Here is a 12,069-nt window from a genome sequence, read left to right as displayed (position 1 = left end):
TTCAGCTTCCATAGCTAGAAGAAGATGTGCTGTCAAAGCTCTTAGCCAACAACATTTTCCTTTAAATGAGACATGCCGGGATGGCTTGTATGGCTACAATCTTTTATATCATGTTTTCCTACATGATGCTGAGGAGAAATTCTTGAAACGCTTATGGAAAAGTATACCAGAACCTGTCTTGTAACTGTCCTTGCAGGAGCTTTCCACTGGCCTCCAAAATCTAGCTTTTTATCTGAGATTATTCTCCAGGCTGTTGATTACATTTTTCAGAGCTGCAGTGTTCTCAGTGATGATTGCGTCAGGACTATCAGTTGTTATTTCCAGGTCCTCAATTTTCTTTTCAACCTCCTGCTGTTTTAATCCCAAACCTTCAAGCTTCCTGTCTATGGAAACCATAGTAGCCTGGAGTAAGTCCAGCCTTCCAGAAATAGGTACTGTATGTTTTAGAAAAAAATTAGAAAATACTGGGTTGCCAAGGACTGCAGCTGTAGACATCGTCAAAACAAAGCAGGTAAGCAGGTAAGCCCTTTTAACAGGCTGAGAACTGTGTGAGTATGCTGCCAGATCTTTTGCTGGTCCTAATTTCTTCAAAGGCATGTTAAAATCACTTGTGAAAAATCACAGACAACAGTCTTAAAATCTTAAATCACTTAAATGATTGTGACCAGTAGGTCATACCATATAGCACACCTGGAAAATAACTTTTCACACAGCCCCCGAAAACTTTCTAGTAATATTATTTTTAAAATACCTCTTAAATCAGTTGTTTTCAACATCTTGGTCAATTTGGTTGTTTTCTTAAACTGCCCATGTAGTACCAGGTACTTGGTTTGGCCTAATTTCCCCCCATGTCTCTGTACATCATGGTCTTCCTTTCTCCATCCTGGGAGAAGGCTGTGGCTGCAGCAGGCAGCAGCACCAAGCCCACTGCCTGCTTCCCCCTCCCCATGGCTCTGCGGAAGGGTGCTTAGCCCGGGCTCAGGCTCACTGGTGTGGGCAGGGCCGGTGGGTGAGCCTTCTACAGAACAGGGGTGGAGCAGGAGCTGGGGTCAGTCATGGGAGGGCTGGAAACTTCTTTTGCTTGTGGAAATACCATAACCTTTCTGATAAGGGCATGTGTGCTGAGACATTTTGTCTCTGCATTTCTGCAAAAGTGCATGAGAAGGTGAGATTCCCAGTAGGGGCAGAAACCAGTATTGAAGCCTTTACAAAGGACTTCTTACTCCAGTCAAATGAAGAAAATGCCTGTTTTACAGATTTTTGCTGTGTCTGCTGTCTTGGCCAAAGGTGTAAAGAGGCATGATCTTTGTCTTGATCTCTAACACACGCAAAAGCTCTCAATGTGGATACACTTAGAACAAACCTTTACTTTTACAGAAACACTTTTAGTGTGTTGGATGAGGGAAGATGGACCTCAGGAAAAAGCTGTGCCAGCAAATAACATAATTTTGTTGGTATGAATGAGGGCTGTGCTGGGAACACTGTCAGTACAGTGTGCTTGGACAGCTGCACCAGCAGAGCTATCCTATTCTGGATACAGCCTTGTCTTCTGTTCCAGTTTGTCATGCATGATTTATCTTTCTGTCACCTCTTGAGAACCCTGGGCACCTCTCGGCATAAAAAGAAATTAAAACACAATACAGATGAGTCTGCTCTGTATTGGAGTCTTGACCTTTAATATATCAGGTTTTCATATTGCAGCTTTTCCAGCAAATAGGCTGTTCTACAAGAACAGAGGTGCTTTAGTGATCTGCAGAGGTCCTACCTTAGCCATGCTTCAGTTTTATTTGCTTCCACTTACCAGCTCTCAAGCTGCCTGAAATGCCTTTGAGGGGAGATAAGATTTTTAGATTGCCTGCGAGATCATAACCATGAACTCCAGCAGTCCAGCAAGGCAAAAAAATTATCATTAAAAATCAGAGAAAACAACCTGGCAACCTGAGTGTTAGAAGGATTGCTTAATGATTCGTCCTGTTTTACCAGTTTAATTTTTATCAGCCTTTGGGGTTTATGTTTTTCCCCTTGGTGCTCTCATTACATTTTCCTTCCCTTATTAAAGAAAGTGTTTGCAGCTTACTCTGTGTCTGCATTCCTCCTGAACAGACTGGTACATTTCTTCAACAGCAGCTTTGCAGTCAGACTCCTTAAATCAATAAACCATCTTAGTTAGTTGTTGAGTATACCAGATCTGAATTTTAAAGATTCACAGTTACACTTAAAATAGCTTATGTAAATTTTAAGAGGCATCAGAAGAATTGCTGTACACTGGAGTCATAAAGCTTTACTGGTGTTACCTTTTGACCAGATCACTGTTTGATTGGGTTTCAGTCTCATGTTTTTCTCTGCAACTATTCATGGTGTTGGTGTTCATTTTTTTTCTCCAAGAGACAGACAACTATGTCTTTAGAGAAACAAAACAACTGTGTCGACAGATGGGAGAGAAAATACTGTGTCTGAAATAGTGCTAGGAATAAACCACGTTAAAAATAGGTAGTCTTGCCACAACTGTTTCTTTGGCCAATGTGGAAATCCTTCTTTCCCATACTTGCATGTTATCAAAACTATACTAAAATCCTGCTAGAAAAGCTGCCAAATAAACCTACAAAAGATTGCTACAACAATAACTACCCTTTTCCTGCCTAATTGTAACAGTCATGCTAGTAAAGGAGAAGGACTAAGGAAGTTGTGCTACCATGGGAGAGCTCTGAACACTGCCAGGGACTGACCCCTAGCTAGCAGCAACTAAAACACAGCTCTTTCACTTGTGGCTATAGATTTTATTGATGTGACCTTCCTTTCCCCTCCCAACAGTACTAGCAGAACAGCAGAGGGTTGTCAGAATTTTGCCCTTTCTTAGAAGTGTTTCTGCATTCCTAGGCTTGGAGAAAAATAATTTTCCTGTCCCACGAAATACCTGGGGAAAACCCACAGCAGTTCAGCTAACAAGCTGATTTTTTTTTAATAAGAAAACTCTTTTCCTCTGCAAAACTGGAAAGCAAACTGAACTATTCTTAGATGTGAGTGTTACCAGCAGCATTAGAGCTGCAATTTAGACTTTGCATTTCTACTTTCCATCTGTTGTCTCACTTATTCTTGCTATTTGTCTCCTTGCTTCAAATTATCTCTTCTGTGTCTCAATGTATCCAATTTTTGTGGCTGACCAGCCAGTTCAGCATTATCACTGTCCTAAGAGAGACAGTGTAAAGAGGCTGTAAAGAGAGCAGAGAAGCCCTCCCTTCATGAAATTAGTTTTTTTCCACAATGCCTCTGTGCTTTCTTTGGTCCATTTTTGTTCGTGCTTGGTGCTCCGTGTTGTGTCATCTGGGAAGAGAGAAGATGTTTGCATAATGTGTGTTTTTCTGGAGTTGTTTAATTTCTGAAAACATTTATACAGTTGGCAGCACCTTTGGGGCAGGGACAGATTGCAATCTCAAACACAGAACATGTCAGTGCGTCGACAGCAGCTGGAGGAGCAGAAGAACAGGTAGAGCCTGGCTCTCAGCGCTCCCTTCCCCACATTCCCCACAGCCTTTTCCTATGGGGACTCACTTGGGAGCTTGGCAGAAAGCAGCCTCGGGCAGCAGAGAATAATTTAGGGCAGCCCCATGGTATTTCTAATTGATTCTGGTATCTGCAAGGTAGATAAGGCTCCTTCATCTGGGGAGAAGGGCAGAGGCAGCCAAATGGTGCAGCCTGCTGCTGGGCATAAATTCCCCATGACTGGTTCCAGCCCTGCTCTTTGCAACAGGCTTTTCCTTTCCCACTTGTCTGCAGTCGAGGAATGCTCCTGGGGATCCGTGCTTGGCTGGAAGTCATCTCTGTTAGATTAATATTGCTTGCAAAGACTGAGGGAAATTTAAAGGACAAGAATCAGTTTCAGATGATGTTAGAGGCTGCCCTGTTACTTCAGTCCATCAAGGAAAGCGCCACATTCCTTATCGAAGTAGTGTGTTTATTATCTCCACTCTTTCCTTGTTGCACATGAGGAAAATGTAAATGAAGAGTCAAAATGCCCATTATTTTTCACTCTTCTTCCAGTAGATAAGAAAAACTCAAAATTTACTCTGTGAAAAGGCTCAGTGAGGCTCATCCAGATTGTATGTACAGAATTTCCTGTGGTAGCTTCTTACCTCATTTTTTCTGTGTTGACTCCTGCCTCTGTGGTCCCTGCAATTCATAGGTAGTATGTATATGTATATATATCTCTGTCCACTCCAATGATATGTCCCATGACCTTTTTAAAATTTGTTTTTGCTTAACTGATCTATGGATGAGTTAAAAAGACTAGTACTTTACATGCATGAGTGGCAGGTTGATTAACAGCTGAATTCTACCTTCCAACCTGATGAGCTCCGAAGGAAATCCAGGGAAGTTTTGCGCAGTATCCTCACTGTGTGAAAAATTGATATTCAAAAAGATGCACACTACCTATTCACTTTTAACTTAAGCACATGCTTTGCTTTGCTGAATTGACTTTACTGATTAGAGATGGAATTGACTTGCTTAAATGACTTGCTTAGCTGTGAATGAGGTTGCATAATTTCTCTGCTGGAGAATCTCTGCCTCCCAAATCAGTGAGAGTGGGCTCAGGCCGAAGAGACAGAGAAGTGATGCAGTTGTCATGGGCAGGATAAGTCAATTAAGACTTATGCCCTTTGTATTGTAAAGTGATATTTTGCTTTTTCATTACTGCTGGTTTCAAATTATGGTTGTGAATTGTGCTCAAGTGAATATGGTTTCATGGGGCAAGAATATTTTTGCTTCAGCTATAGGAACATATAGCTAAGAGCTCTTGTGCAGCTGTGTCCAAGCTAACTGTTGTTGCACTGCCTTGTTTTTCAGACTCATTCTTGTGTTGAACACAAAAATCATTGGAAAACATTCACTGGCAGCATTTAATAGCATATATTTAGAATGTGAAATAAAGAAGCCAGACATTGGTGATGCACCATAATTTATTAGTAATTTGTTTAACTCCACTCTTCCGCAAATGCAAGAGAATAAAATAAAAGTTATTCAAATAAAATTGATTTTTTAAAAAAGTCTTCACGTTTATGGTTATGTATGGTTTTTTCTTTAAAACACCACCTATTTTTCTGAGAGTCAGTGGTGATCACAAAATGCAAAAAATTGCAAACAAAACTAAGGAGAAGTTCAAGTTAGCTTGGGAGCCAAAAGTGTGATTCAGTAGCTGAAAATATCTCTGCGCTTCATGCATCAAACTCAAACACTGTGCTTTGGCAACGCCCCCTGGATTAGAAGCGGAGTTTGAGGTCATTCCTCCTCCAGCCTGCCATGTATGGATAAGGCCCACGCTCATGGCAAATTACTGAGCACACCCCAAGAAGGAGTGACATCAGTGCAGAGGGATCTTGTCTCACTGAGGAGGACCAAAGGCTTCAGTTCTGCCTTTCTCTTGGTAGTCTTAAAACCTGGAGGACCAGAGAGGAGGGGCTGGGAGAGAGGACACTTCAACAGTCCCTCTCTAGATGTGGCAATAACAAGAGATAATGAGGTAGTTTCCTTGTAAAGAGGTCACATGATGTCCAGCAGAAGTGCAACAAAAGTGTGTGCTCAGAGATGGTTTGGTGGCCCGTTCAGATTTTCAAGACAAATGATCAGCTGCCAGTGATGGTGTTACACTGGGGCTGCCAACCTGAAACAACAGCTGTATGTGCTGTAAAAACTGTCTCTGTAACTATCCAAGACTGATCTCAGTTTATCTGGTCAAAATTCAGAGTGCCTTGAGTGAAGTCTGTACTTTTAGTTAACACCAGACTCACCGAGCTCTTAGTTTTATTTTCTAGGGTACCTTGGCTTAGATTTTGCAGGTAACAACCAAAACTCTGTAAATAGACCCTAAGTCCTTAGATTATTTTCCCTGCTGACAAAACTCTATTGCTCTCAAACATCCCACTTCTCTCCTGGTATCCTGCATGGCTGACCAGTTGCCAGCTTCTCAGGGACAAGTTAGCTTTTACCTACCAGCACTATGGTCATTACTCTGCCATGGGCTTGATGTTGCAATGGTCTTTCCATGGAGATGGAGGTAGTTTTGACAACTCAAGTGATTGCCATGGTCTAGTGGGATACTTGCCATATTGTAGCCTACCTGCTTAGTGGTAGGCTTAAAGGCCACTTAGTGCCTCTGCCTCAGTTTCTTCCCTGTGCACCTTGCTGCTTGGTTTTCCCCATTGCATGGGCATCATAGCAGGGTAGTCATTCAAAGAGAGAACGGGAGCCAAGGCCACTCAGTGTGGGAGGTTCCTCATGATGATTTTGCCAAAGTCTGTTTTGCCAAAGAGCATGTTTGGATCCCATAGAGCATGAGCTTTACCTAGAATCCTATCTTGGGCTTTGGCTGAAATCTGTTGTTTTCATTTTCCCTGCCTACTCTCGGAGGATCGCCAGATGTACTCCCATCTTCCTGCCAGCTGCCTGCACAAACAGCCCTCTTGGCAGCAGCAGGCCAGGCAAATGGGTTGAGCAATGTGTTTGAAGACACTTGTCAATTGTCAGCTTGACCATTGTCTAAAAGCATCAAGCCTGGTTAGTGAAGGTGCTGGTCTCAGCTGGCAGTGTTTGAACTGTTATTTGCAGTGAGGTTATGGACCTATACTTAGGGGGATGTGCTCTTGCTAATTTAGCTCCTGGCTAAAGTGAAAAAAGTAACCTAAAGTCATAGTTTCAGAGGCAGCAGCAAAATAAGCTCCTGTGCAGATTGGGCACGGAAGATAAAGGAGATAACATAGGGAGGCTCCCGAGGAGAAATTAGGTTCTTGGTTTTAATAAAGTGAATTACCTGTGTGTAAAGTGAAAAAAGTTAATAGGAGATGCTACTTTTAGTTAAATTTTGTTTACATTGCAGAGCCTGAGAGACAATAAAACCAGCTCCACTAACACACATGCATTAGTAAATACGAGGTTTTTTTATTTATACAATATGTATAAATCTGCACACATGGATTTATGCATATATTTATGTAGAATGACCTAGAATTAAGAGGGCAAAGGTAGACATGTTTTAAGTATTTTAATTCATCTATTCAAAGATGATTTGTTTGAACACATTAAGAACACCAGTAAACTAATGGGAATAATTTTCTTCCACTTTTCCCAAATTCAATTGCATATGGTATGATTGCATTTGATCAGGGCATGAACATCATTTCACAGATGATTGTCTTCTCACATTGATCATATGAAGTCAATTTAGAGTATGACATTGCTTTTACCTTCCTCATGTCAGAAGACTTTTTAGCTTCTTGTCTTAGCTGCCATAGCTATCAAATTGTGTGTATAATAGATTGTTCCTTGTTTAGAGAGCGATAACTGTAAAATATTGCCTGTTTGCAGAAAAAATGCTGTGGTTGACATTGATGCCTGGAACTTAATGCATCACAGCTGCAATCAAGCAATTTTTAGACTTCTTATTTCTCCCATTACAGATGATAATTCACAGAGTTCTGTGGACCTTTTGTGTTTTAGAAGGAGAAAAAGAGCAAAAAGAGAAAAATGAGAAAATTAAAACATTGAAATATTAGAAAATCCACTGGTTTCACACTCTCTACATCTTACAGTACAGAAGTTTTTATAGTCCATTGATTACATTAAGTAAGAAAACATCTATAAAGAGAGAACTCGTGCAAGATGGTTTGGAGTGGCAGATTTGCATATAGCCCCACTGTTTTGAGTTACCAGCCATGAATTCAACTTGTTTGTTGATGCACTGCAGAAGGGTGCACATTTTTCTACCCATATTGCCTGGCTCTTCTTTAGTACAAATTATTCTGTATAATCTTAGAACCTGGCTGCAACTTAATGGTCCCTTGCAGACCTGGTCAAAGTGAGGCTTTAGGTAAATTCCCAAACTGTGGTAAGTTTAAATTCCATCTGCTGCAAGCCATTTAAGGAATAACACAGGCATGAGTTTATTTGCCCTTTGTACTCTTGAAGCAATTTCACCTGTTTACTGTACTGTTTCAGAATCTTTGAATAATTAGCAGTAAAATATTATCCAGTTGCTTTCCAAAAATTTTTGTTTCTGATTAAAATACGCATGAGATTTTTTACTTTTTTTTTTCCTTTGGAAGGTGCACAGGAATCTCCCTGTCAAACCCCTACCTTCAATTGTCAGTTTAACAAGAAGTAATATAAAGCAAAGATTCTGTTGTTGATCCATGGAATTAATTAATATGGCCAGATGATGCTGATATCTCTGTTACATTTTTGTTTCACCACTGAAGGTGTAATTTTACGACTAGAAAATGATTACAGAGGTTGCCAAGGCTGCTAGCAGTCTTTCAAAAGCAGATGGTGTAAGAGTCATTATCAGAGCACTTCTGCCTGTGTTTCCAGGTCCTGTGTAAAAGGCTATTCCCAGAACGTTTGAGTTCAAATTGAAAAAGTTCTTCCGAACAGTGAGACATACTGTGATTTTCATACTCTCATTTCCCTTCTGATGAGCTTGTCTAATCACAGTCCCAACAGCTGGCAAACAACTGCAGGAGATTGGGAGAGTTATGACCAGGTATGACCAAAGAGAATGACAGAATCATCTAGGTTGGAAGTCCAGCTGTTAACTTAGCACTGCCAAGACTAAGCCTTGTCCCCAAGTGCCACATCTGCATGTCTTTTAAATGCCTCCAGGGATGGTGACTCAACCACTGCAGATAGAACAAACAGGTTCATGATGCATATTAATTAAAAATAACTGTGTGCAATTGTAGCCAGCATCACTAAAACCAGTTCATCCTGTGAAAGTACAGGGTGATTTGCTTTAAGACTGGAACATGTCCATGCCATACCAGGAGGAGGATGCTACAATCCAGAGTACCCGTAGGTCCTACTAAAGGATGGGACAATAAGGACTCATGACTTCTTTATTGCTTTGCTTTGCTTTTTTGGCTGGAACATTTTTCAGGTCAACTGTAAAAGTAGCGATTGAAATGCTGGCCCTGCTAAATACAGATTTTTGCCCTTGAGTAGAGCCCTGCCAAGGTTTCACCAACAGATTAAAACCATATTGGGCCCTGTCTGTTCAAAGGTTCAAAAGTGGTTCCTGGCTTCACACCCAAATCATTTCCTAGAAAGCTGTAGATTGGTGTGATAAAGCACCAGGGGCTGCAGCCAGAGCATATGTTATTTTATATACTCAGATGCCTGTATAGACTGCTGTTGACAGTGCTGGTCAATAACACATTATCATTTGCTATTTGTTTTTGTTGCTGGTAGCAAACATTGCAGGGAAAAACAGCATAAGCGTATCTGTTTTATTGCCAGCCAGTTCCAGACCTGCTTTACCTTTCAGCTTTTGGCGCCCTGTTTCCACTAGCTCACTTCTGTTCTCTGCTAGCAGTGGAAGCACCATGTGTTGCCCACCCCACAGAGGACAGGCTTTCCCTGCTGGAAACAGAGGGAAGTTTGCTTTGGCTTCAGGGTATGGTATGGTCAGGCCACAGGCACAGATCTGCAAGTTAGGTGTGCTAAGTTTGAGATTTTCCTGTCCAAATCCTCTGTTCACGCTCCTTTACCACAACTTGTGTAAGTCCTTGAGGAGCACGTACCTTCTTCTGCTGTAGTGTCCTGATCACCTGAGATGGTAGCCAGGCAGGGCCCAGTGACACAGCCAGGGCAAAAGAGCAGGAAGAGGGGCAACATGAGTTGCACTTCTTGCTGGGACCTTGTGCACCCCTGCCCTGTGCAGGAGCACATCCACCTGGGATGCTCACAGTTGTTGCCTACCCATCACATCACCTGGGATCTCAAGTATGGGTACTCAGGAGCACAGGGAAACCTGAAAGGAAGTCTCCTGAGCAAGATGCATGCTGTGGTTGTCTGTGTGTTCACACCAGTCTTTGCAAAATCAGAACAGCCAGGCCCTTTGGAGTACAGTGTCACTACAAGATCCCTGAAGGTTTGTTGCCTCAGTATTAACAAGATGGGTGTTTCAGTCAGCTCTGCTGTGTACAAATTAGATCTGAGTCTTTAGTTCCTGGTGCCTTGTCTGTATGCCCCACTGAAGGGTATTCAATCACCCACCCCCTGCAAGGTGTGAGCAGGGCAGCCTGTGACTGTTGAATGTGTCTTAACACATTAATGAACATGTATCCTGGTGCTCTGTGCTTGGATGCACAAACACTCCTGCACACATGCCTACAGCAGCCCTTTTGTATGCAGAAAGTGCTTTCTTTGTGGTCTTTGCCAGAGTGCCATCACCTGTAAAGAGAAATGTAAGGATTATGACTGTTTTTCAAATGCATGCTAATAACTTACTTTCTAAAACATACTAACATCGTATGGAAAAGGGAATTCCTAGAGGTGATCTCAAATTTAAAGCACAGTGCTAAATAGGAAAGAAGCAGGATGAAAGACAATCACGTTGCTCTGGTTCAATAACAGGAAAGTATTTGTATTTAATTAAAAGTTATGTGCTCTTAAATTAGAATTTGGACATGATGTTTTCAAAATTAGACAGAAATTAGACAGAACACTTGGAATGACAAGGTCTAAGTGTAAAGATACTACAAAGACACTTCATGCTTTGTGTTTACCCTGCTTTTTGTATATCTCATGTTTGAAAATACATAATTGTATGCACCTACTGGCCTTGAATGTCTGTTGTTTTCACTTTGACATGCATTAGTTGATGTGTATTCTAGCCCACAGCAAGTTGGAAACCACAGGAGAGCTAGTGATTGCTGACACCACATTGCTCTGAGGGTAGCAAGAAGGACTGTGACAATCTCTGAAGTTGTTGCATGTATTGATGTAGCCAACACCATAAAGTCAACTAGGTTATAAAATCAAACAGCAGGCTGAATTGATTACAGTCGTTAAAAATCTTTAATATTTGTTTCCCAAATAGGTGGAAGAGAGAGTCAACAGCCATATTTGCTGGAGTAGTGAACCAAATTGCTTTGACTGGAACCATTACTCACTTGCACCTTTGATGGCAGCAGCCAGGTAGGAGAACGAAGGAAGGGTGGTTTTGTGTGAGCTGAGGGAGCGGGTCTGAGAGCACAATTCTTTGTTCTCGAAGGGCTTCATGTGGAAGTCACCCTCATTTAAACCTTGTGTCCATTTGTTACAGCTGAAACCAGCTTTTGCCAAAATTAGAGACATTTCTCTTTTGGGGCAGGTTTTTGTTAATTTGGAAGTGATGTGTTTGCTTTGTCTACATATTTGGTTTTCCACTTTCTCTTCTCTTACACAATTCTTGTATCAAGTATCCAGGGACTCCACTTCTTGAACTAAACAAGCAGAAAAGTGTGCTTTTAAAAATACAAGAAGATATGATGGGTGAGGTTTTTATATCTAAAATGTCTGGGGATTTTTATTTACTTTGTCCTAAAATATAAGTTGGTGATTTCTGACAGTCTTGCCATTTTAAGTGCACCATGGACAATACTGTACAAGGCTTAATTTTTCCTCTGGGTCTTGAACACTTGGGCACATAGAAACTGCAGTTATAAAGTGCTGATGTTTTTGTATGGAATAACACCCTAGATAGCTTAAAGTTGATGGATCCCCAACAGAGGTATTACTGTGACATCAGATAGTTCAGAAGACAGTTTATCTTGTCAAGAAAAGGTCCATTTTCAGCTACTGATTCCAGCACCATGTTTATTTGGTAGCTGGTAGTCCCAAGCTGGTCAGTTTTCACATTCACAGTCTCAAAAACTGTGCCTGTGTGCAGTACACACAGTTGCTTTTGTTGCTGTAGGAGACTGAAGCACTGAGAAGCTTTTCTTCTCTCATCTTCTCTGTACAGGCACATCCTTGATGGTCAAAGAATTATTAGCCTTTAGAATTTAATAAGACAAGCTTAAAAGAGTGAAAGTTAAGGAAAGTTTGATCTCTCTTACTATTTTTTTTTTCAATTATCCTGTATTTATCTTCAGCCATAGAAGCTATATGTATAAGGAAGACCCTGGAGATTCTCATGTGATATCGTGAGCATAGGAGAGAGAGAAAACACAATATATTCTGAGATAACCCTGCCAGATTTTTCAGAATTATGTAAATAGTGTTGGACCTATGTTTCATTCTATATATGAATTCAGTGAA

At 41.1% G+C, this 12,069-nt stretch overlaps 1 protein-coding gene across 4 annotated transcripts in view; it reads left to right on the top strand.

Moving 5' to 3' along the window:
- HIVEP2 (HIVEP zinc finger 2) overlaps nt 1-12,069 on the top strand; it is a 133,356-nt gene that overhangs the window by 70,815 nt on the left and 50,472 nt on the right. For all 4 annotated transcript variants that reach the window (XM_033054497.1, XM_033054498.1, XM_033054501.1 and 1 more), the window contains one exon: nt 10,868-10,965. The gene's annotated coding sequence lies outside the window, so the exon portion shown is untranslated. The remainder of the gene's footprint in view (nt 1-10,867; nt 10,966-12,069) is intronic.

The sequence above is a fragment of the Catharus ustulatus genome, chromosome 3 (genome assembly GCF_009819885.2).
Source record: "Catharus ustulatus isolate bCatUst1 chromosome 3, bCatUst1.pri.v2, whole genome shotgun sequence".
NCBI classification, from domain to species: domain Eukaryota; kingdom Metazoa; phylum Chordata; class Aves; order Passeriformes; family Turdidae; genus Catharus; species Catharus ustulatus.
The sequence above is the reverse complement of the archived record's forward strand: the minus strand, read 5'-3'. Positions and strand labels throughout refer to the sequence as shown.